We start from the raw sequence: 23,703 nt of genomic DNA on the forward strand, positions 1-23,703 counted from the left end.
TAGTAAAAAAGAAAAAAAAGAGCCTAACGACACCCCTATGCCTCCTTTGGCGTTGTAGACTGCTGACCTAGCTTTCTGTATTTCCTCAACGAGCCCCTCATTTCCTTACTATATTATTCTGCGAAAGCCTAGCGAGGGTCTCGGTTCTGGCAACCTTGATGCCTAGGTAGCATAAGGGGGCTTCCCGCCAGTTACCCGCTCATGACAGGCTGTAGACGTTGGAGTCACGCCCCGGGGGTTGAAAAGAAGGTCCCCTTCTCCCCGTGTAGTCAGAGTGGCGCTGTCTACCACCCTCAAGTGTCAGATACACTTCTAGTAAATATAAATAGCCCAGAAAGTGAAGGAGAACACAGTCGCCCAGATAGCCGAAATGGTAAGGCATTCGACATGTAATCGAAAGGCGTGGGTTCGGTCCCCACTCTGGGTGCGTGTTTTTCTTTCTTTCTTTCTCTTGTATATTAAAAAATGTTTACCTCATTAACCATAGTAAAAAAGAAAAAAAGAGCCTAACGATACCGCTATGCCTCCTTTGGCGTTGTAGACTGCTGACCTAGCTTTCTGTATTTCCTCAACGAGCCCCTCATTTCCTTACTATATTATTCTGCGAAAGCCTAGCGAGGGTCTCGGTTCTGGCAGCCTTGATGCCTAGGTAGCATAAGGGGGCTTCCTGCCAGTTACCCGCTCATGACAGGCTGTAGACGTTGGAGTCACGCCCCGGGGGTTGAAAAGAAGGTCCCCTTCTCCCCGTGTAGTCAGAGTGGCGCTGGCTACCGCCCTCAAGTGTCAGATACACTTCTAGTAAATATAAATAGCCCAGAAAGTGAAGGAGAACACAGTCGCCCAGATAGCCGAATTGGTAAGGCATTCGACATGTAATCGAAAGGCGTGGGTTCGGTCCCCACTCTGGGCGCGTGTTTTTCTTTCTTTCTTTCTCTTGTATATTTAAAAAAATGTTTACCTCATTAACCATAGTAAAAAAGAAAACAAAAGAGCCTAACGACACCCCTATGCCTCCTTTGGCATTGTAGACTGCTGACCTAGCTTTCTGTATTTCCTCAACGAGCCCCCATTTCCTTCCTATATTATTCTGCGAAAGCCTAGCGATGGTCTAGGTTCTGGCAGCCTTGATGCTTAGGTAGCATAAGGGGGCTTCCCGCCAGTTACCCGCTCATGACAGGCTGTAGACGTTGGAGTCACGCCCCGGGGGTTGAAAAGAAGGTCCCCTTCTCCCCGTGTAGTCAGAGTGGCGCTGTCTACCACCCTCAAGTGTCAGATACACTTCTAGTAAATATAAATAGCCCAGAAAGTGAAGGAGAACACAGTCGCCCAGATAGCCGAAATGGTAAGGCATTCGACATGTAATCGAAAGGCGTGGGTTCGGTCCCCACTCTGGGCGCGTGTTTTTCTTTCTTTCTTTCTCTTGTATATTTAAAAAAATGTTTACCTCATTAACCATAGTAAAAAAGAAAAAAAAAAGAGCCTAACGATACCCCTATGCCTCCTTTGGCGTTGTAGACTGCTGACCTAGCTTTCTGTATTTCCTCAACGAGCCCCTCATTTCCTTACTGTATTATTCTGCGAAAGCCTAGCGAGGGTCTCGGTTCTGGCAGCCTTGATGCCTAGGTAGCATAAGGGGGCTTCCCGCCAGTTACCCGCTCATGACAGGCTGTAGACGTTGGAGTCACGCAACGGGGGTTGAAAAGAAGGTCCCCTTCTCCCCGTGTAGTCAGAGTGGCGCTGTCTACCACCCTCAAGTGTCAGATACACTTCTAGTAAATATAAATAGCCCAGAAAGTGAAGGAGAACACAGTCGCCCAGATAGCCGAAATGGTAAGGCATTCGACATGTAATCGAAAGGCGTGGGTTCGGTCCCCACTCTGGGCGCGTGTTTTTCTTTTTTTCTTTCTCTTGTATATTTAAAAAAATGTTTACCTCATTAACCATAGTAAAAAAGAAAACAAAAGAGCCTAACGACACCCCTATGCCTCCTTTGGCATTGTAGACTGCTGACCTAGCTTTCTGTATTTCCTCAACGAGCCCCCATTTCCTTCCTATATTATTCTGCGAAAGCCTAGCGATGGTCTAGGTTCTGGCAGCCTTGATGCTTAGGTAGCATAAGGGGGCTTCCCGCCAGTTACCCGCTCATGACAGGCTGTAGACGTTGGAGTCACGCCCCGGGGGTTGAAAAGAAGGTCCCCTTCTCCCCGTGTAGTCAGAGTGGCGCTGTCTACCACCCTCAAGTGTCAGATACACTTCTAGTAAATATAAATAGCCCAGAAAGTGAAGGAGAACACAGTCGCCCAGATAGCCGAAATGGTAAGGCATTCGACATGTAATCGAAAGGCGTGGGTTCGGTCCCCACTCTGGGCGCGTGTTTTTCTTTCTTTCTTTCTCTTGTATATTTAAAAAAATGTTTACTCATTAACCATAGTAAAAAAGAAAAAAAAAAGAGCCTAACGATACCCCTATGCCTCCTTTGGCGTTGTAGACTGCTGACCTAGCTTTCTGTATTTCCTCAACGAGCCCCTCATTTCCTTACTGTATTATTCTGCGAAAGCCTAGCGAGGGTCTCGGTTCTGGCAGCCTTGATGCCTAGGTAGCATAAGGGGGCTTCCCGCCAGTTACCCGCTCATGAAAGGCTGTAGACCTTGGAGTCACGCCCCGGGGGTTGAAAAGAAGGTCCCCTTCTCCCCGTGTAGTCAGAGTGGCGCTGGATACCACCTTCAAGTGTCAGATACACTTCTAGTAAATATAAATAGCCCAGAAAGTTAAGGAGAACACAGTCGCCCAGATAGCCGAATTGGTAAGGCATTCGACATGTAATGGAAAGGCGTGGGTTCGGTCCCCACTCTGGGCGCGTGTTTTTCTTTCTTTCTTTCTCTTGTATATTTAAAAAAATGTTTACCTCATTAACCATAGTAAAAAAGAAAAAAAAGAGCCTAATGACACCCCTATGCCTCCTTTGGCGTTGTAGACTGCTGACCTAGCTTTCTGTATTTCCTCAACGAGCCCCTCATTTCCTTACTATATTATTCTGCGAAAGCCTAGCGAGGGTCTCGGTTCTGGCAACCTTGATGCCTAGGTAGCATAAGGGGGCTTCCCGCCAGTTACCCGCTCATGACAGGCTGTAGACGTTGGAGTCACGCCCCGGGGGTTGAAAAGAAAGTCCCCTTCTCCCCGTGTAGTCAGAGTGGCGCTGGCTACCACCTGCAAGTGTGAGATACACTTCTAGTAAATATAAATAGCCCAGAAAGTGAAGGAGAACACAGTCGCCCAGATAGCCGAATTGGTAAGGCATTCGACATGTAATCGAAAGGCGTGGGTTCGGTCCCCACTCTGGGCGCGTGTTTTTCTTTCTTTCTTTCTCTTGTATATTTAAAAAAATGTTTACCTCATTAACCATAGTAAAAAAGAAAACAAAAGAGCCTAACGACACCCCTATGCCTCCTTTGGCATTGTAGACTGCTGACCTAGCTTTCTGTATTTCCTCAACGAGCCCCCATTTCCTTCCTATATTATTCTGCGAAAGCCTAGCGAGGGTCTCGGTTCTGGCAGCCTTGATGCCTAGGTAGCATAAGGGGGCTTCCCGCCAGTTACCCGCTCATGAAAGGCTGTAGACCTTGGAGTCACGCCCCGGGGGTTGAAAAGAAGGTCCCCTTCTCCCCGTGTAGTCAGAGTGGCGCTGGATACCACCCTCAAGTGTCAGATACACTTCTAGTAAATATAAATAGCCCAGAAAGTGAAGGAGAACACAGTCGCCCAGATAGCCGAATTGGTAAGGCATTCGACATGTAATCGAAAGGCGTGGGTTCGGTCCCCACTCTGGGCGCGTGTTTTTCTTTCTTTCTTTCTCTTGTATATTTAAAAAAATGTTTACCTCATTAACCATAGTAAAAAAGAAAACAAAAGAGCCTAACGACACCCCTATGCCTCCTTTGGCATTGTAGACTGCTGACCTAGCTTTCTGTATTTCCTCAACGAGCCCCCATTTCCTTCCTATATTATTCTGCGAAAGCCTAGCGAGGGTCTCGGTTCTGGCAACCTTGATGCCTAGGTAGCATAAGGGGGCTTCCCGCCAGTTACCCGCTCATGACAGGCTGTAGACGTTGGAGTCACGCCCCGGGGGTTGAAAAGAAAGTCCCCTTCTCCCCGTGTAGTCAGAGTGGCGCTGGCTACCACCTGCAAGTGTGAGATACACTTCTAGTAAATATAAATAGCCCAGAAAGTGAAGGAGAACACAGTCGCCCAGATAGCCGAATTGGTAAGGCATTCGACATGTAATGGAAAGGCGTGGGTTCGGTCCCCACTCTGGGCGCGTGTTTTTCTTTCTTTCTTTCTCTTGTATATTTAAAAAAATGTTTACCTCATTAACCATAGTAAAAAAGAAAAAAAAGAGCCTAACGACACCCCTATGCCTCCTTTGGCGTTGTAGACTGCTGACCTAGCTTTCTGTATTTCCTCAACGAGCCCCTCATTTCCTTACTATATTATTCTGCGAAAGCCTAGCGAGGGTCTCGGTTCTGGCAACCTTGATGCCTAGGTAGCATAAGGGGGCTTCCCGCCAGTTACCCGCTCATGACAGGCTGTAGACGTTGGAGTCACGCCCCGGGGGTTGAAAAGAAGGTCCCCTTCTCCCCGTGTAGTCAGAGTGGCGCTGTCTACCACCCTCAAGTGTCAGATACACTTCTAGTAAATATAAATAGCCCAGAAAGTGAAGGAGAACACAGTCGCCCAGATAGCCGAAATGGTAAGGCATTCGACATGTAATCGAAAGGCGTGGGTTCGGTCCCCACTCTGGGTGCGTGTTTTTCTTTCTTTCTTTCTCTTGTATATTAAAAAATGTTTACCTCATTAACCATAGTAAAAAAGAAAAAAAGAGCCTAACGATACCGCTATGCCTCCTTTGGCGTTGTAGACTGCTGACCTAGCTTTCTGTATTTCCTCAACGAGCCCCTCATTTCCTTACTATATTATTCTGCGAAAGCCTAGCGAGGGTCTCGGTTCTGGCAGCCTTGATGCCTAGGTAGCATAAGGGGGCTTCCTGCCAGTTACCCGCTCATGACAGGCTGTAGACGTTGGAGTCACGCCCCGGGGGTTGAAAAGAAGGTCCCCTTCTCCCCGTGTAGTCAGAGTGGCGCTGGATACCACCTTCAAGTGTCAGATACACTTCTAGTAAATATAAATAGCCCAGAAAGTTAAGGAGAACACAGTCGCCCAGATAGCCGAATTGGTAAGGCATTCGAGATGTAATGGAAAGGCGTGGGTTCGGTCCCCACTCTGGGCGCGTGTTTTTCTTTCTTTCTTTCTCTTGTATATTTAAAAAAATGTTTACCTCATTAACCATAGTAAAAAAGAAAAAAAAAGAGCCTAACGACACCCCTATGCCTCCTTTGGCGTTGTAGACTGCTGACCTAGCTTTCTGTATTTCCTCAACGAGCCCCTCATTTCCTTACTATATTATTCTGCGAAAGCCTAGCGAGGGTCTCGGTTCTGGCAACCTTGATGCCTAGGTAGCATAAGGGGGCTTCCCGCCAGTTACCCGCTCATGACAGGCTGTAGACGTTGGAGTCACGCCCCGGGGGTTGAAAAGAAAGTCCCCTTCTCCCCGTGTAGTCAGAGTGGCGCTGGCTACCACCTGCAAGTGTGAGATACACTTCTAGTAAATATAAATAGCCCAGAAAGTGAAGGAGAACACAGTCGCCCAGATAGCCGAATTGGTAAGGCATTCGACATGTAATGGAAAGGCGTGGGTTCGGTCCCCACTCTGGGCGCGTGTTTTTCTTTCTTTCTTTCTCTTGTATATTTAAAAAAATGTTTACCTCATTAACCATAGTAAAAAAGAAAAAAAAGAGCCTAACGACACCCCTATGCCTCCTTTGGCGTTGTAGACTGCTGACCTAGCTTTCTGTATTTCCTCAACGAGCCCCTCATTTCCTTACTATATTATTCTGCGAAAGCCTAGCGAGGGTCTCGGTTCTGGCAACCTTGATGCCTAGGTAGCATAAGGGGGCTTCCCGCCAGTTACCCGCTCATGACAGGCTGTAGACGTTGGAGTCACGCCCCGGGGGTTGAAAAGAAGGTCCCCTTCTCCCCGTGTAGTCAGAGTGGCGCTGTCTACCACCCTCAAGTGTCAGATACACTTCTAGTAAATATAAATAGCCCATAAAGTGAAGGAGAACACAGTCGCCCAGATAGCCGAAATGGTAAGGCATTCGACATGTAATCGAAAGGCGTGGGTTCGGTCCCCACTCTGGGTGCGTGTTTTTCTTTCTTTCTTTCTCTTGTATATTAAAAAATGTTTACCTCATTAACCATAGTAAAAAAGAAAAAAAGAGCCTAACGATACCGCTATGCCTCCTTTGGCGTTGTAGACTGCTGACCTAGCTTTCTGTATTTCCTCAACGAGCCCCTCATTTCCTTACTATATTATTCTGCGAAAGCCTAGCGAGGGTCTCGGTTCTGGCAGCCTTGATGCCTAGGTAGCATAAGGGGGCTTCCTGCCAGTTACCCGCTCATGACAGGCTGTAGACGTTGGAGTCACGCCCCGGGGGTTGAAAAGAAGGTCCCCTTCTCCCCGTGTAGTCAGAGTGGCGCTGGATACCACCTTCAAGTGTCAGATACACTTCTAGTAAATATAAATAGCCCAGAAAGTTAAGGAGAACACAGACGCCCAGATAGCCGAATTGGTAAGGCATTCGACATGTAATGGAAAGGCGTGGGTTCGGTCCCCACTCTGGGCGCGTGTTTTTCTTTCTTTCTTTCTCTTGTATATTTAAAAAAATGTTTACCTCATTAACCATAGTAAAAAAGAAAAAAAAAGAGCCTAACGACACCCCTATGCCTCCTTTGGCGTTGTAGACTGCTGACCTAGCTTTCTGTATTTCCTCAACGAGCCCCTCATTTCCTTACTATATTATTCTGCGAAAGCCTAGCGAGGGTCTCGGTTCTGGCAACCTTGATGCCTAGGTAGCATAAGGGGGCTTCCCGCCAGTTACCCGCTCATGACAGGCTGTAGACGTTGGAGTCACGCCCCGGGGGTTGAAAAGAAGGTCCCCTTCTCCCCGTGTAGTCAGAGTGGCGCTGTCTACCACCCTCAAGTGTCAGATACACTTCTAGTAAATATAAATAGCCCAGAAAGTGAAGGAGAACACAGTCGCCCAGATAGCCGAAATGGTAAGGCATTCGACATGTAATCGAAAGGCGTGGGTTCGGTCCCCACTCTGGGCGCATGTTTTTCTTTCTTTCTTTCTCTTTTATATTTAAAAAAATGTTTACCTCATTAACCATAGTAAAAAAGAAAAAAAAAGAGCCTAACGATACCCCTATGCCTCCTTTGGCGTTGTAGACTGCTGACCTAGCTTTCTGTATTTCCTCAACGAGCCCCTCATTTCCTTACTATATTATTCTGCGAAAGCCTAGCGAGGGTCTCGGTTCTGGCAGCCTTGATGCCTAGGTAGCATAAGGGGGCTTCCCGCCAGTTACCCGCTCATGAAAGGCTGTAGACCTTGGAGTCACGCCCCGGGGGTTGAAAAGAAGGTCCCCTTCTCCCCGTGTAGTCAGAGTGGCGCTGGATACCACCTTCAAGTGTCAGATACACTTCTAGTAAATATAAATAGCCCAGAAAGTTAAGGAGAACACAGTCGCCCAGATAGCCGAATTGGTAAGGCATTCGACATGTAATGGAAAGGCGTGGGTTCGGTCCCCACTCTGGGCGCGTGTTTTTCTTTCTTTCTTTCTCTTGTATATTAAAAAAGTGTTTACCTCATTAACCATAGTAAAAAAGAAAAAAAGAGCCTAACAATACCGCTATGCCTCCTTTGGCGTTGTAGACTGCTGACCGAGCTTTCTGTATTTCCTCAACGAGCCCCTCATTTCCTTACTATATTATTCTGCGAAAGCCTAGCGAGGGTCTCGGTTCTGGCAGCCTTGATGCCTAGGTAGCATAAGGGGGCTTCCTGCCAGTTACCCGCTCATGACAGGCTGTAGACGTTGGAGTCACGCCCCGGGGGTTGAAAAGAAGGTCCCCTTCTCCCCGTGTAGTCAGAGTGGCGCTGGCTACCACCCTCAAGTGTCAGATACACTTCTAGTAAATATAAATAGCCCAGAAAGTGAAGGAGAGCACAGTCGCCCAGATAGCCGAATTGGTAGGGCATTCGACATGTAATCGAAAGGCGTGGGTTCGGTCCCCACTCTGGGCGCGTGTTTTTCTTTCTTTCTTTCTCTTCTATATTTAAAAAAAATGTTTACCTCATTAACCATAGTAAAAAAGAAAAAAAAGAGCCTAACGACACCCCTATGCCTCCTTTGGCGTTGTAGACTGCTGACCTAGCTTTTTGTATTTCCTCAAGGAGCCCCTCATTTTCTTACTATATTATTCTGCGAAAGCCTAGCGAGGGTCTCGGTTCTGGCAGCCTTGATGCCTAGGTAGCATAAGGGGGCTTCCCGCCGGTTACCCGGTCATGACAGGCTGTAGACGTTGGAGTCACGCCCCGGGGGTTGAAAAGAAGGTCCCCTTCTCCCCGTGTAGTCAGAGTGGCGCTGGCTACCACCCTCAAGTGTCAGATACACTTCTAGTAAATATAAGTAGCCCAGAAAGTGAAGGAGAACACAGTCGCCCAGATAGCCGAATTGGTAGGGCATTCGACATGTAATCGAAAGGCGTGGGTTCGGTCCCCACTCTGGGCGCGTGTTTTTCTTTCTTTCTCTTGTATATTTAAAAAAATGTTTACCTCATTAACCATAGTAAAAAAGAAAAAAAAGAGCCTAACGACACCCCTATGCCTCCTTTGGCGTTGTAGACTGCTGACCTAGCTTTTTGTATTTCCTCAAGGAGCCCCTCATTTTCTTACTATATTATTCTGCGAAAGCCTAGCGAGGGTCTCGGTTCTGGCAGCCTTGATGCCTAGGTAGCATAAGGGGGCTTCCCGCCAGTTACCCGCTCATGACAGGCTGTAGACGTTGGAGTCACGCCCCGGGGGTTGAAAAGAAGGTCCCCTTCTCCCCGTGTAGTCAGAGTGGCGCTGGCTACCACCCTCAAGTGTCATATACTCTTCTAGTAAATATAAATAGCCCAGAAAGTGAAGGAGAACACAGTCGCCCAGATAGCCGAATTGGTAAGGCATTCGACATGTAATCGAAAGGCGTGGGTTCGATCCCCACTCTGGGCACGTGTTTTTCTTTCTTTCTTACTCTTGTATATTTAAAAAAATGTTTACCTCATTAACCATAGTAAAAAAGAAAAAAAAGAGCCTAACGACACCCCTATGCCTCCTTTGGCGTTGTAGACTGCTGACCTAGCTTTCTGTATTTCCTCAACGAGCCCCTCATTTCCTTACTATATTATTCTGCGAAAGCCTAGCGAGGGTATCGGTTCTGGCAGCCTTGATGCCTAGGTAGCATAAGGGGGCTTCCCGCCAGTTACCCGCTCATGACAGGCTGTAGACGTTGGAGTCACGCCCCGGGGGTTGAAAAGAAGGTCCCCTTCTCCCCGTGTAGTCAGAGTGGCGCTGTCTACCACCCTCAAGTGTCAGATACACTTCTAGTAAATATAAATAGCCCAGAAAGTGAAGGAGAACACAGTCGCCCAGATAGCCGAAATGGTAAGGCATTCGACATGTAATCGAAAGGCGTGGGTTCGGTCCCCACTCTGGGCGCGTGTTTTTCTTTCTTTCTTTCTCTTGTATATTTAAAAAAATGTTTACCTCATTAACCATAGTAAAAAAGAAAAAAAAAGAGCCTAACGATACCCCTATGCCTCCTTTGGCGTTGTAGACTGCTGACCTAGCTTTCTGTATTTCCTCAACGAGCCCCTCATTTCCTTACTGTATTATTCTGCGAAAGCCTAGCGAGGGTCTCGGTTCTGGCAGCCTTGATGCCTAGGTAGCATAAGGGGGCTTCCCGCCAGTTACCCGCTCATGAAAGGCTGTAGACCTTGGAGTCACGCCCCGGGGGTTGAAAAGAAGGTCCCCTTCTCCCCGTGTAGTCAGAGTGGCGCTGGATACCACCTTCAAGTGTCAGATACACTTCTAGTAAATATAAATAGCCCAGAAAGTTAAGGAGAACACAGTCGCCCAGATAGCCGAATTGGTAAGGCATTCAACATGTAATGGAAAGGCGTGGGTTCGGTCCCCACTCTGGGCGCGTGTTTTTCTTTCTTTCTTTCTCTTGTATATTAAAAAAATGTTTACCTCATTAACCATAGTAAAAAAGAAAAAAAGAGCCTAACAATACCGCTATGCCTCCTTTGGCGTTGTAGACTGCTGACCGAGCTTTCTGTATTTCCTCAACGAGCCCCTCATTTCCTTACTATATTATTCTGCGAAAGCCTAGCGAGGGTCTCGGTTCTGGCAGCCTTGATGCCTAGGTAGCATAAGGGGGCTTCCTGCCAGTTACCCGCTCATGACAGGCTGTAGACGTTGGAGTCACGCCCCGGGGGTTGAAAAGAAGGTCCCCTTCTCTCCGTGTAGTCAGAGTAGCGCTGGCTACCACCCTCAAGTGTCAGATACACTTCTAGTAAATATAAATAGCCCAGAAAGTGAAGGAGAACACAGTCGCCCAGATAGCCGAATTGGTAAGGCATTCGACATGTAATCGAAAGGCGTGGGTTCGGTCCCCACTCTGGGCGCGTGTTTTTCTTTCTTTCTTTCTCTTGTATATTTAAAAAAATGTTTACCTCATTAACCATAGTAAAAAAGAAAAAAAAAGAGCCTAACGATACCCCTATGCCTCCTTTGGCGTTTTAGACTGCTGACCTAGCTTTCTGTATTTCCTCAACGAGCCCCTCATTTCCTTACTATATTATTCTGCGAAAGCCTAGCGAGGGTCTCGGTTCTGGCAGCCTTGATGCCTAGGTAGCATAAGGGGGCTTCCCGCCAGTTACCCGCTCATGACAGGCTGTAGACGTTGGAGTCACGCCCCGGGGGTTGAAAAGAAAGTCCCCTTCTCCCCGTGTAGTCAGAGTGGCGCTGGCTACCACCCTCAAGTGTCAGATACACTTCTAGTAAATATAAATAGCCCAGAAAGTGAAGGAGAGCACAGTCGCCCAGATAGCCGAATTGGTAGGGCATTCGACATGTAATCGAAAGGCGTGGGTTCGGTCCCCACTCTGGGCGCGTGTTTTTCTTTCTTTCTTTCTCTTCTATATTTAAAAAAAATGTTTACCTCATTAACCATAGTAAAAAAGAAAAAAAAGAGCCTAACGACACCCCTATGCCTCCTTTGGCGTTGTAGACTGCTGACCTAGCTTTTTGTATTTCCTCAAGGAGCCCCTCATTTTCTTACTATATTATTCTGCGAAAGCCTAGCGAGGGTCTCGGTTCTGGCAGCCTTGATGCCTAGGTAGCATAAGGGGGCTTCCCGCCGGTTACCCGGTCATGACAGGCTGTAGACGTTGGAGTCACGCCCCGGGGGTTGAAAAGAAGGTCCCCTTCTCCCCGTGTAGTCAGAGTGGCGCTGGCTACCACCCTCAAGTGTCAGATACACTTCTAGTAAATATAAGTAGCCCAGAAAGTGAAGGAGAACACAGTCGCCCAGATAGCCGAATTGGTAGGGCATTCGACATGTAATCGAAAGGCGTGGGTTCGGTCCCCACTCTGGGCGCGTGTTTTTCTTTCTTTCTCTTGTATATTTAAAAAAATGTTTACCTAATTAACCATAGTAAAAAAGAAAAAAAAGAGCCTAACGACACCCCTATGCCTCCTTTGGCGTTGTAGACTGCTGACCTAGCTTTTTGTATTTCCTCAAGGAGCCCCTCATTTTCTTACTATATTATTCTGCGAAAGCCTAGCGAGGGTCTCGGTTCTGGCAGCCTTGATGCCTAGGTAGCATAAGGGGGCTTCCCGCCAGTTACCCGCTCATGACAGGCTGTAGACGTTGGAGTCACGCCCCGGGGGTTGAAAAGAAGGTCCCCTTCTCCCCGTGTAGTCAGAGTGGCGCTGGCTACCACCCTCAAGTGTCATATACACTTCTAGTAAATATAAATAGCCCAGAAAGTGAAGGAGAACACAGTCGCCCAGATAGCCGAATTGGTAAGGCATTCGACATGTAATCGAAAGGCGTGGGTTCGGTCCCCACTCTGGGCACGTGTTTTTCTTTCTTTCTTACTCTTGTATATTTAAAAAAATGTTTACCTCATTAACCATAGTAAAAAAGAAAAAAAAGAGCCTAACGACACCCCTATGCCTCCTTTGGCGTTGTAGACTGCTGACCTAGCTTTTTGTATTTCCTCAAGGAGCCCCTCATTTTCTTACTATATTATTCTGCGAAAGCCTAGCGAGGGTCTCGGTACTGGCAGCCTTGATGCCTAGGTAGCATAAGGGGGCTTCCCGCCGGTTACCCGGTCATGACAGGCTGTAGACGTTGGAGTCACGCTCCGGGGGTTGAAAAGAAGGTCCCCTTCTCCCCGTGTAGTCAGAGTGGCGCTGGCTACCACCCTCAAGTGTCAGATACACTTCTAGTAAATATAAGTAGCCCAGAAAGTGAAGGAGAACACAGTCGCCCAGATAGCCGAATTGGTAGGGCATTCGACATGTAATCGAAAGGCGTGGGTTCGGTCCCCACTCTGGGCGCGTGTTTTTCTTTCTTTCTTTCTCTTGTATATTTAAAAAATGTTTACCTCATTAACCATAGTAAAAAAGAAAAGAAAGAGCCTAACGACACCCCTATGCCTCCTTTGGCGTTGTAGACTGCTGACCTAGCTTTCTGTATTTCCTCAACGAGCCCCTCATTTCCTTACTATATTATTGTGCGAAAGCCTAGCGAGGGTCTCGGTTCTGGCAGCCTTGATGCCTAGGTAGCATAAGGGGGCTTCCCGCCAGTTGCCCGCTTATGACAGGCTGTAGACGTTGGAGTCACGCCCCGGGGGTTGAAAAGAAGGTCCCCTTCTCCCCGTGTAGTCAGAGTGGCGCTGGCTACCACCCTCAAGTGTCAGATACACTTCTAGTAAATATAAATAGCCCAGAAAGTGAAGGAGAACACAGTCGCCCAGATAGCCGAATTGGTAAGGCATTCGACATGTAATCGAAAGGCGTGGGTTCGGTCCCCACTCTGGGCGCGTGTTTTTCTTTCTTTCTTACTCTTGTATATTTAAAAAAATGTTTACCTCATTAACCATAGTAAAAAAGGAAAAAAAGAGCCTAACGATACCGCTATGCCTCCTTTGGCGTTGTAGACTGCTGACCTAGCTTTCTGTATTTCCTCAACGAGCCCCTCATTTCCTTACTATATTATTCTGCGAAAGCCTAGCGAGGGTCTCGGTTCTGGCAGCCTTGATGCCTAGGTAGCATAAGGGGGCTTCCTGCCAGTTACCCGCTCATGACAGGCTGTAGACGTTTGAGCACGCCCCGGGGGTTGAAAAGAAGGTCCCCATGTCCCCGTGTAGTCACAGTGGCGCTGGCTACCACCATCAAGTGTCAGATACACTTCTAGTAAATATAAATAGCCCAGAAAGTGAAGGAGAACACAGTCGCCCAGATAGCCGAATTGGTAAGGCATTCGACATGTAATCGAAAGGCGTGGGTTCGGTCCCCACTCTGGGCGCGTGTTTTTCTTTCTTTCTTTGTCTTGTATATTTAAAAAAATGTTTACCTCATTAACCATAGTAAAAAAGAAAAAAAAGAGCCTAACGACACCCCTATGCCTCCTTTGGCGTTGTAGACTGCTGACCGAGCTTTCTGTATTTCCTCAACGAGCCCCCATTTCCTTCCTATATTATGCTGCGAAAGCCTAGCGAAGGTCTCGGTTCTGGCAACCGTGATGCCTAGGTAGCATAAGGGGGCTTCCCGCCAGTTACCCGCTCATGACAGGCTGTAGACGTTGGAGTCACGCCCCGGAAGTTGAAAAGAAGGTCCCCTTCTCCCCGTGTAGTCAGAGTGGCGCTGGCTACCACCCTCAAGTGTCAGATACACTTCTAGTAAATATAAATAGCCCAGAAAGTGAAGGAGAACACAGTCGCCCAGATAGCCGAGTTGGTAAGGCATTCGACATGTAATCGAAAGGCGTGGGTTCGGTCCCCACTCTGGGCGCGTGTTTTTCTTTCTTTCTTTCTCTTGTATATTTAAAAAAATGTTTACCTCATTAACCATAGTAAAAAAGAAAAAAAAGAGCCTAACGATACTGCTATGCCTGCTTTGGCGTTGTAGACTTCTGACCTAGCTTTCTGTATTTCCTCAACGAGCCCCTCATTTCCTTACTATATTATTCTGCGAAAGCCTAGCGAGGGTCTCGGTTCTGGCAGCCTTGATGCCTAGGTAGCATAAGGGGGCTTCCCGCCAGTTACCCGCTCATGACAGGCTGTAGACGTTGGAGTCACGCCCCGGGAGTTGAAAAGAAGGTCCCCTTCTCCCCGTGTAGTCAGAGTGGCGCTGGCTACCACCCTCAAGTGTCAGATACACTTCTAGTAAATATAAATAGCCCAGAAAGTGAAGGAGAACACAGTCGCCCAGATAGCCGAATTGGTAAGGCATTCGACATGTAATCGAAAAGCGTGGGTTCGGTCCCCACTCTGGGCGCGTGTTTTTCTTTCTTTCTTTCTCTTGTATATTTAAAAAAATGTTTACCTCATTAACCATAGTAAAAAAGAAAAAAAGAGCCTAACGATACCGCTATGCCTGCTTTGGCGTTGTAGACTGCTGACCTAGCTTTCTGTATTTCCTCAACGAGCCCCTCATTTCCTTACTATATTATTCTGCGAAAGCCTAGCGAGGGTCTCGGTTCTGGCAGCCTTGATGCCTAGGTAGCATAAGGGGGCTTCCTGCCAGTTACCCGCTCATGACAGGCTGTAGACGTTTGAGCACGCCCCGGGGGTTGAAAAGAAGGTCCCCTTATCCCCGTGTAGTCAGAGTGGCGCTGGCTACCACCCTCAACTGTCAGATACACTTCTAGTAAATATAAATAGCCCAGAAAGTGAAGGAGAACACAGTCGCCCAGATAGCCGAATTGGTAAGGCATTCGACATGTAATCGAAAGGCGTGGGTTCGGTCCCCACTCTGGGCGCGTGTTTTTCTTTCTTTCTTTCTCTTGTATATTTAAAAAAATGTTTACCTCATTAACCATAGTAAAAAAGAAAAAAAAGAGCCTAACGACACCCCTATGCCTCCTTTGGCGTTGTAGACTGCTGACCGAGCTTTCTGTATTTCCTCAACGAACCCCATTTCCTTCCTATATTATTCTGCGAAAGCCTAGCGAGGGTCTCGGTTCTGGCAGCCTTGATGCCTAGGTAGCATAAGGGGGCTTCCCGCCAGTTACCCGCTCATGACAGGCTGTAGACGGTGGAGTCACGCCCCGGGAGTTGAAAAGAAGGTCCCCTTCTCCCCGTGTAGTCAGAGTGGCGCTGGCTACCACCCTCAAGTGTCAGATACACTTCTAGTAAATATAAATAGCCCAGAAAGTGAAGGAGAACACAGTCGCCCAGATAGCCGAATTGGTAAGGCATTCGACATGTAATCGAAAGGCGTGGGTTCGGTCCCCACTCTGGGCGCGTGTTTTTCTTTCTTTCTTTCTCTTGTATATTTAAAAAAATGTTTACCTCATTAACCATAGTAAAAAAGGAAAAAAAGAGCCTAACGATACTGCTATGCCTGCTTTGGCGTTGTAGACTGCTGACCTAGCTTTCTGTATTTCCTCAACGAGCCCCTCATTTCCTTACTATATTATTCTGCGAAAGCCTAGCGAGGGTCTCGGTTCTGGCAGCCTTGATGCCTAGGTAGCATAAGGAGGCTTCCTGCCAGTTACCCGCTCATGACAGGCTGTAGACGTTGGAGTCACGCCCCGGAAGTTGAAAAGAAGGTCCCGTTCTCCCCGTGTAGTCAGAGTGGCGCTGGCTACCACCCTCAAGTGTCAGATACACTTCTAGTAAATATAAATAGCCCAGAAAGTGAAGGAGAAGACAGTCGCCCAGATAGCCGAGTTGGTAAGGCATTCGACATGTAATCGAAAGGCGTGGGTTCGGTCCCCACTCTGGGCGCGTGTTTTTCTTTCTTTCTTTCTCTTGTATATTTAAAAAAATGTTTACCTCATTAACCATAGTAAAAAAGAAAAAAAAGAGCCTAACGATACTGCTATGCCTGCTTTGGCGTTGTAGACTGCTGACCTAGCTTTCTGTATTTCCTCAACGAGCCCCTCATTTCCTTACTATATTATTCTGCGAAAGCCTAGCGAGGGTCTCGGTTCTGGCAGCCTTGATGCCTAGGTAGCATAAGAGGGCTTCCCGCCAGTTACCCGCTCATGACAGGCTGTAGACGTTGGAGTCACGCCCCGGGAGTTGAAAAGAAGGTCCCCTTCTCCCCGTGTAGTCAGAGTGGCGCTGGCTACCACCCTCAAGTGTCAGATACACTTCTAGTAAATATAAATAGCCCAGAAAGTGAAGGAGAACACAGTCGCCCAGATAGCCGAATTGGTAAGGCATTCGACATGTAATCGAAAGGCGTGGGTTCGGTCCCCACTCTGGGCGCGTGTTTTTCTTTCTTTCTTTCTCTTGTATATTTAAAAAAATGTTTACCTCATTAACCATAGTAAAAAAGAAAAAAAGAGCCTAACGATACCGCTATGCCTGCTTTGGCGTTGTAGACTGCTGACCTAGCTTTCTGTATTTCCTCAACGAGCCCCTCATTTCCTTACTATATTATTCTGCGAAAGCCTAGCGAGGGTCTCGGTTCTGGCAGCCTTGATGCCTAGGTAGCATAAGGGGGCTTCCTGCCAGTTACCCGCTCATGACAGGCTGTAGACGTTTGAGCACGCCCCGGGGGTTGAAAAGAAGGTCCCCTTATCCCCGTGTAGTCAGAGTGGTGCTGGCTACCACCCTCAACTGTCAGATACACTTCTAGTAAATATAAATAGCCCAGAAAGTGAAGGAGAACACAGTCGCCCAGATAGCCGAATTGGTAAGGCATTCGACATGTAATCGAAAGGCGTGGGTTCGGTCCCCACTCTGGGCGCGTGTTTTTCTTTCTTTCTTTCTCTTGTATATTTAAAAAAATGTTTACCTCATTAACCATAGTAAAAAAGAAAAAAAAGAGCCTAACGACACCCCTATGCCTCCTTTGGCGTTGTAGACTGCTGACCGAGCTTTCTGTATTTCCTCAACGAACCCCATTTCCTTCCTATATTATTCTGCGAAAGCCTAGCGAGGGTCTCGGTTCTGGCAGCCTTGATGCCTAGGTAGCATTTGGGGGCTTCCTGCCAGTTACCCGCTATGACAGGCTGTAGACGTTTGAGCACTCCCCGGGGGTTGAAAAGAAGGTCCCCTTATCCCCGTGTAGTCAGAGTGGCGCTGGCTACCACCCTCAAGTGTCAGATACACTTCTAGTAAATATAAATAGCCCAGAAAGTGAAGGAGAACACAGTCGCCCAGATAGCCGAATTGGTAAGGCATTCGACATGTAATCGAAAGGCGTGGGTTCGGTCCCCACTCTGGGCGCGTGTTTTTCTTTCTTTCTTTCTCTTGTATATTTAAAAAAATGTTTACCTCATTAACCACAGTAAAAAAGAAAAAAAAGAGCCTAACGACACCCCTATGCCTCCTTTGGCGTTGTAGACTGCTGACCGAGCTTTCTGTATTTCCTCAACGAGCCCCCATTTCCTTCCTATATTATGCTGCGAAAGCCTAGCGAGGGTCTCGGTTCTGGCAGCCTTGATGCCTAGGTAGCATTTGGGGGCTTCCTGCCAGTTACCCGCTCATGACAGGCTGTAGACGTTTGAGCACGCCCCGGGGGTTGAAAAGAAGGTCCCCTTATCCCCGTGTAGTCAGAGTGGCGCTGGCTACCACCCTCAAGTGTCAGATACACTTCTAGTAAATATAAATAGCCCAGAAAGTGAAGGAGAACACAGTCGCCCAGATAGCCGAATTGGTAAGGCATTCGACATGTAATCGAAAGGCGTGGGTTCGGTCCCCACTCTGGGCGCGTGTTTTTCTTTCTTTCTTTCTCTTGTATATTTAAAAAAATGTTTACCTCATTAACCAGAGTAAAAAAGAAAAAAAAGAGCCTAACGACACCCCTATGCCTCCTTTGGCGTTGTAGACTGCTGACCTAGCTTTCTGTATTTCCTCAACGAGCCCCTCATTTCCTTACTATATTATTCTGCGAAAGCCTAGCGAGGGTCTCGGTTCTGGCAGCCTTGATGCCTAGGTAGCATAAGGGGGCTTCCTGCCAGTTACCCGCTCATGACAGGCTGTAGACGTTTGAGCACGCCCCGGGGGTTGAAAAGAAGGTCCCCTTATCCCCGTGTAGTCACAGTGGCGCTGGCTACCACCATCAAGTGTCAGATACACTTCTAGTAAATATAAATAGCCCAGAAAGTGAAGGAGAACACAGTCGCCCAGATAGCCGAATTGGTAAGGCATTCGACATGTAATCGAAAGGCGTGGGTTCGGTCCCCACTCTGGGCGCGTGTTTTTCTTTCTTTTTACTCTTGTATATTTAAAAAAATGTTTGCCTCATTAACCATAGTAAAAAAGAAAAAAAGAGCCTAACGACACCCCTATGCCTCCTTTGGCGTTGTAGACTGCTGACCTAGCTTTCTGTATTTCCTCAACGTGCCCCTCATTTCCTTACTATATTATTCTGCGAAAGCCTAGCGAGGGTCTCGGTTCTGGCAACCGTGATGCCTAGGTAGCATAAGGGGGCTTCCCGCCAGTTACCCGCGCATGACAGGCTGTAGACGTTGGAGTCACGCCCCGGGAGTTGAAAAGAAGGTCCCCTTCTTCCCGTGTAGTCAGAGTGGCGCTGGCTACCACCCTCAAGTGTCAGATACACTTCTAGTAAAAATAAATAGCCCAGAAAGTGAAGGAGAACACAGTCGCCCAGATAGCCGAATTGGTAAGGCATTCGACATGTAATCGAAAGGCGTGGGTTCGGTCCCCACTCTGGGCGCGTGTTTTTCTTTCTTTCTTTCTCTTGTATATTTAAAAAAATGTTTACCTCATTAACCATAGTAAAAAAGGAAAAAAAGAGCCTAACGATACCGCTATGCCTCCTTTGGCGTTGTAGACTGCTGACCTAGCTTTCTGTATTTCCTCAACGAGCCCCTCATTTCCTTACTATATTATTCTGCGAAAGCCTAGCGAGGGTCTCGGTTCTGGCAGCCTTGATGCCTAGGTAGCATAAGGGGGCTTCCTGCCAGTTACCCGCTCATGACAGGCTGTAGACGTTTGAGCACGCCCCGGAAGTTGAAAAGAAGGTCCCCTTATCCCCGTGTAGTCACAGTGGCGCTGGCTACCACCCTCAAGTGTCAGATACACTTCTAGTAAATATAAATAGCCCAGAAAGTGAAGGAGAAGACAGTCGCCCAGATAGCCGAGTTGGTAAGGCATTCGACATGTAATCGAAAGGCGTGGGTTCGGTCCCCACTCTGGGCGCGTGTTTTTCTTTCTTTCTTTCTCTTGTATATTTAAAAAAATGTTTACCTCATTAACCATAGTAAAAAAGAAAAAAAAGAGCCTAACGATACTGCTATGCCTGCTTTGGCGTTGTAGACTGCTGACCTAGCTTTCTGTATTTCCTCAACGAGCCCCTCATTTCCTTACTATATTATTCTGCGAAAGCCTAGCGAGGGTCTCGGTTCTGGCAGCCTTGATGCCTAGGTAGCATAAGAGGGCTTCCCGCCAGTTACCCGCTCATGACAGGCTGTAGACGTTGGAGTCACGCCCCGGGAGTTGAAAAGAAGGTCCCCTTCTCCCCGTGTAGTCAGAGTGGCGCTGGCTACCACCCTCAAGTGTCAGATACACTTCTAGTAAATATAAATAGCCCAGAAAGTGAAGGAGAACACAGTCGCCCAGATAGCCGAATTGGTAAGGCATTCGACATGTAATCGAAAGGCGTGGGTTCGGTCCCCACTCTGGGCGCGTGTTTTTCTTTCTTTCTTTCTCTTGTATATTTAAAAAAATGTTTACCTCATTAACCATAGTAAAAAAGAAAAAAAGAGCCTAACGATACCGCTATGCCTGCTTTGGCGTTGTAGACTGCTGACCTAGCTTTCTGTATTTCCTCAATGAGCCCCTCATTTCCTTACTATATTATTCTGCGAAAGCCTAGCGAGGGTCTCGGTTCTGGCAGCCTTGATGCCTAGGTAGCATAAGGGGGCTTCCTGCCAGTTACCCGCTCATGACAGGCTGTAGACGTTTGAGCACGCCCCGGGGGTTGAAAAGAAGGTCCCCTTATCCCCGTGTAGTCAGAGTGGTGCTGGCTACCACCCTCAACTGTCAGATACACTTCTAGTAAATATAAATAGCCCAGAAAGTGAAGGAGAACACAGTCGCCCAGATAGCCGAATTGGTAAGGCATTCGACATGTAATCGAAAGGCGTGGGTTCGGTCCCCACTCTGGGCGCGTGTTTTTCTTTCTTTCTTTCTCTTGTATATTTAAAAAAATGTTTACCTCATTAACCATAGTAAAAAAGAAAAAAAAGAGCCTAACGACACCCCTATGCCTCCTTTGGCGTTGTAGACTGCTGACCGAGCTTTCTGTATTTCCTCAACGAACCCCATTTCCTTCCTATATTATTCTGCGAAAGCCTAGCGAGGGTCTCGGTTCTGGCAGCCTTGATGCCTAGGTAGCATTTGGGGGCTTCCTGCCAGTTACCCGCTATGACAGGCTGTAGACGTTTGAGTACTCCCCGGGGGTTGAAAAGAAGGTCCCCTTATCCCCGTGTAGTCAGAGTGGCGCTGGCTACCACCCTCAAGTGTCAGATACACTTCTAGTAAATATAAATAGCCCAGAAAGTGAAGGAGAACACAGTCGCCCAGATAGCCGAATTGGTAAGGCATTCGACATGTAATCGAAAGGCGTGGGTTCGGTCCCCACTCTGGGCGCGTGTTTTTCTTTCTTTCTTTCTCTTGTATATTTAAAAAAATGTTTACCTCATTAACCACAGTAAAAAAGAAAAAAAAGAGCCTAACGACACCCCTATGCCTCCTTTGGCGTTGTAGACTGCTGACCGAGCTTTCTGTATTTCCTCAACGAGCCCCCATTTCCTTCCTATATTATGCTGCGAAAGCCTAGCGAGGGTCTCGGTTCTGGCAGCCTTGATGCCTAGGTAGCATTTGGGGGCTTCCTGCCAGTTACCCGCTCATGACAGGCTGTAGACGTTTGAGCACGCCCCGGGGGTTGAAAAGAAGGTCCCCTTATCCCCGTGTAGTCAGAGTGGCGCTGGCTACCACCCTCAAGTGTCAGATACACTTCTAGTAAATATAAATAGCCCAGAAAGTGAAGGAGAACACAGTCGCCCAGATAGCCGAATTGGTAAGGCATTCGACATGTAATCGAAAGGCGTGGGTTCGGTCCCCACTCTGGGCGCGTGTTTTTCTTTCTTTCTTTCTCTTGTATATTTAAAAAAATGTTTACCTCATTAACCAGAGTAAAAAAGAAAAAAAAGAGCCTAACGACACCCCTATGCCTCCTTTGGCGTTGTAGACTGCTGACCTAGCTTTCTGTATTTCCTCAACGAGCCCCTCATTTCCTTACTATATTATTCTGCGAAAGCCTAGCGAGGGTCTCGGTTCTGGCAGCCTTGATGCCTAGGTAGCATAAGGGGGCTTCCTGCCAGTTACCCGCTCATGACAGGCTGTAGACCTTTGAGCACGCCCCGGGGGTTGAAAAGAAGGTCCCCTTATCCCCGTGTAGTCACAGTGGCGCTGGCTACCACCATCAAGTGTCAGATACACTTCTAGTAAATATAAATAGCCCAGAAAGTGAAGGAGAACACAGTCGCCCAGATAGCCGAATTGGTAAGGCATTCGACATGTAATCGAAAGGCGTGGGTTCGGTCCCCACTCTGGGCGCGTGTTTTTCTTTCTTTTTACTCTTGTATATTTAAAAAAATGTTTGCCTCATTAACCATAGTAAAAAAGAAAAAAAGAGCCTAACGACACCCCTATGCCTCCTTTGGCGTTGTAGACTGCTGACCTAGCTTTCTGTATTTCCTCAACGTGCCCCTCATTTCCTTACTATATTATTCTGCGAAAGCCTAGCGAGGGTCTCGGTTCTGGCAACCGTGATGCCTAGGTAGCATAAGGGGGCTTCCCGCCAGTTACCCGCTCATGACAGGCTGTAGACGTTGGAGTCACGCCCCGGGAGTTGAAAAGAAGGTCCCCTTCTTCCCGTGTAGTCAGAGTGGCGCTGGCTACCACCCTCAAGTGTCAGATACACTTCTAGTAAAAATAAATAGCCCAGAAAGTGAAGGAGAACACAGTCGCCCAGATAGCCGAATTGGTAAGGCATTCGACATGTAATCGAAAGGCGTGGGTTCGGTCCCCACTCTGGGCGCGTGTTTTTCTTTCTTTCTTTGTCTTGTATATTTAAAAAAATGTTTACCTCATTAACCATAGTAAAAAAGAAAAAAAAGAGCCTAACGACACCCCTATGCCTCCTTTGGCGTTGTAGACTGCTGACCGAGCTTTCTGTATTTCATCAACGAGCCCCCATTTCCTTCCTATATTATGCTGCGAAAGCCTAGCGAAGGTCTCGGTTCTGGCAACCGTGATGCCTAGGTAGCATAAGGGGGCTTCCCGCCAGTTACCCGCTCATGACAGGCTGTAGACGTTGGAGTCACGCCCCGGAAGTTGAAAAGAAGGTCCCCTTCTCCCCGTGTAGTCAGAGTGGCGCTGGCTACCACCCTCAAGTGTCAGATACACTTCTAGTAAATATAAATAGCCCAGAAAGTGAAGGAGAACACAGTCGCCCAGATAGCCGAGTTGGTAAGGCATTCGACATGTAATCGAAAGGCGTGGGTTCGGTCCCCACTCTGGGCGCGTGTTTTTCTTTCTTTCTTTCTCTTGTATATTTAAAAAAATGTTTACCTCATTAACCATAGTAAAAAAGAAAAAAAAGAGCCTAACGATACTGCTATGCCTGCTTTGGCGTTGTAGACTGCTGACCTAGCTTTCTGTATTTCCTCAACGAGCCCCTCATTTCCTTACTATATTATTCTGCGAAAGCCTAGCGAGGGTCTCGGTTCTGGCAGCCTTGATGCCTAGGTAGCATAAGGGGGCTTCCCGCCAGTTACCCGCTCATGACAGGCTGTAGACGTTGGAGTCACGCCCCGGGAGTTGAAAAGAAGGTCCCCTTCTCCCCGTGTAGTCAGAGTGGCGCTGGCTACCACCCTCAAGTGTCAGACACACTTCTAGTAAATATAAATAGCCCAGAAAGTGAAGGAGAACACAGTCGCCCAGATAGCCGAATTGGTAAGGCATTCGACATGTAATCGAAAGGCGTGGGTTCGGTCCCCACTCTGGGCGCGTGTTTTTCTTTCTTTCTTTCTCTTGTATATTTAAAAAAATGTTTACCTCATTAACCATAGTAAAAAAGAAAAAAAGAGCCTAACGATACCGCTATGCCTGCTTTGGCGTTGTAGACTGCTGACCTAGCTTTCTGTATTTCCTCAACGAGCCCCTCATTTCCTTACTATATTATTCTGCGAAAGCCTAGCGAGGGTCTCGGTTCTGGCAGCCTTGATGCCTAGGTAGCATAAGGGGGCTTCCTGCCAGTTACCCGCTCATGACAGGCTGTAGACGTTTGAGCACGCCCCGGGGGTTGAAAAGAAGGTCCCCTTATCCCCGTGTAGTCAGAGTGGCGCTGGCTACCACCCTCAACTGTCAGATACACTTCTAGTAAATATAAATAGCCCAGAAAGTGAAGGAGAACACAGTCGCCCAGATAGCCGAATTGGTAAGGCATTCGACATGTAATCGAAAGGCGTGGCTTCGGTCCCCAC

At 47.7% G+C, this 23,703-nt stretch overlaps 6 non-coding genes across 6 annotated transcripts; all 6 read left to right on the forward strand.

The window, feature by feature from the left end:
- Positions 1-9,095: 9,095 nt before the first annotated feature.
- Positions 9,096-9,167, forward strand: Trnat-ugu (transfer RNA threonine (anticodon UGU)). The gene has a single exon. It is a non-coding gene; the product is annotated as a tRNA-Thr (tRNA).
- Positions 9,168-12,008: 2,841 nt separating this feature from the next.
- Trnat-ugu (transfer RNA threonine (anticodon UGU)) lies at positions 12,009-12,080 on the forward strand. The gene has a single exon. It is a non-coding gene; the product is annotated as a tRNA-Thr (tRNA).
- Positions 12,081-13,949: 1,869 nt separating this feature from the next.
- On the forward strand, positions 13,950-14,021 carry Trnat-ugu (transfer RNA threonine (anticodon UGU)). The gene has a single exon. It is a non-coding gene; the product is annotated as a tRNA-Thr (tRNA).
- A 1,868-nt stretch (positions 14,022-15,889) lies between these two features.
- Positions 15,890-15,961, forward strand: Trnat-ugu (transfer RNA threonine (anticodon UGU)). The gene has a single exon. It is a non-coding gene; the product is annotated as a tRNA-Thr (tRNA).
- Positions 15,962-19,279: 3,318 nt separating this feature from the next.
- On the forward strand, positions 19,280-19,351 carry Trnat-ugu (transfer RNA threonine (anticodon UGU)). Its single transcript has one exon. It is a non-coding gene; the product is annotated as a tRNA-Thr (tRNA).
- Positions 19,352-22,669: 3,318 nt separating this feature from the next.
- On the forward strand, positions 22,670-22,741 carry Trnat-ugu (transfer RNA threonine (anticodon UGU)). The gene has a single exon. It is a non-coding gene; the product is annotated as a tRNA-Thr (tRNA).
- Positions 22,742-23,703: the final 962 nt, after the last annotated feature.

Source organism: Haemaphysalis longicornis, unplaced genomic scaffold (assembly GCF_048455015.1).
Source record: "Haemaphysalis longicornis isolate Haplotype H1 unplaced genomic scaffold, Haemaphysalis longicornis Haplotype H1 scaffold_16, whole genome shotgun sequence".
In the NCBI taxonomy this organism is placed as follows: domain Eukaryota; kingdom Metazoa; phylum Arthropoda; class Arachnida; order Ixodida; family Ixodidae; genus Haemaphysalis; species Haemaphysalis longicornis.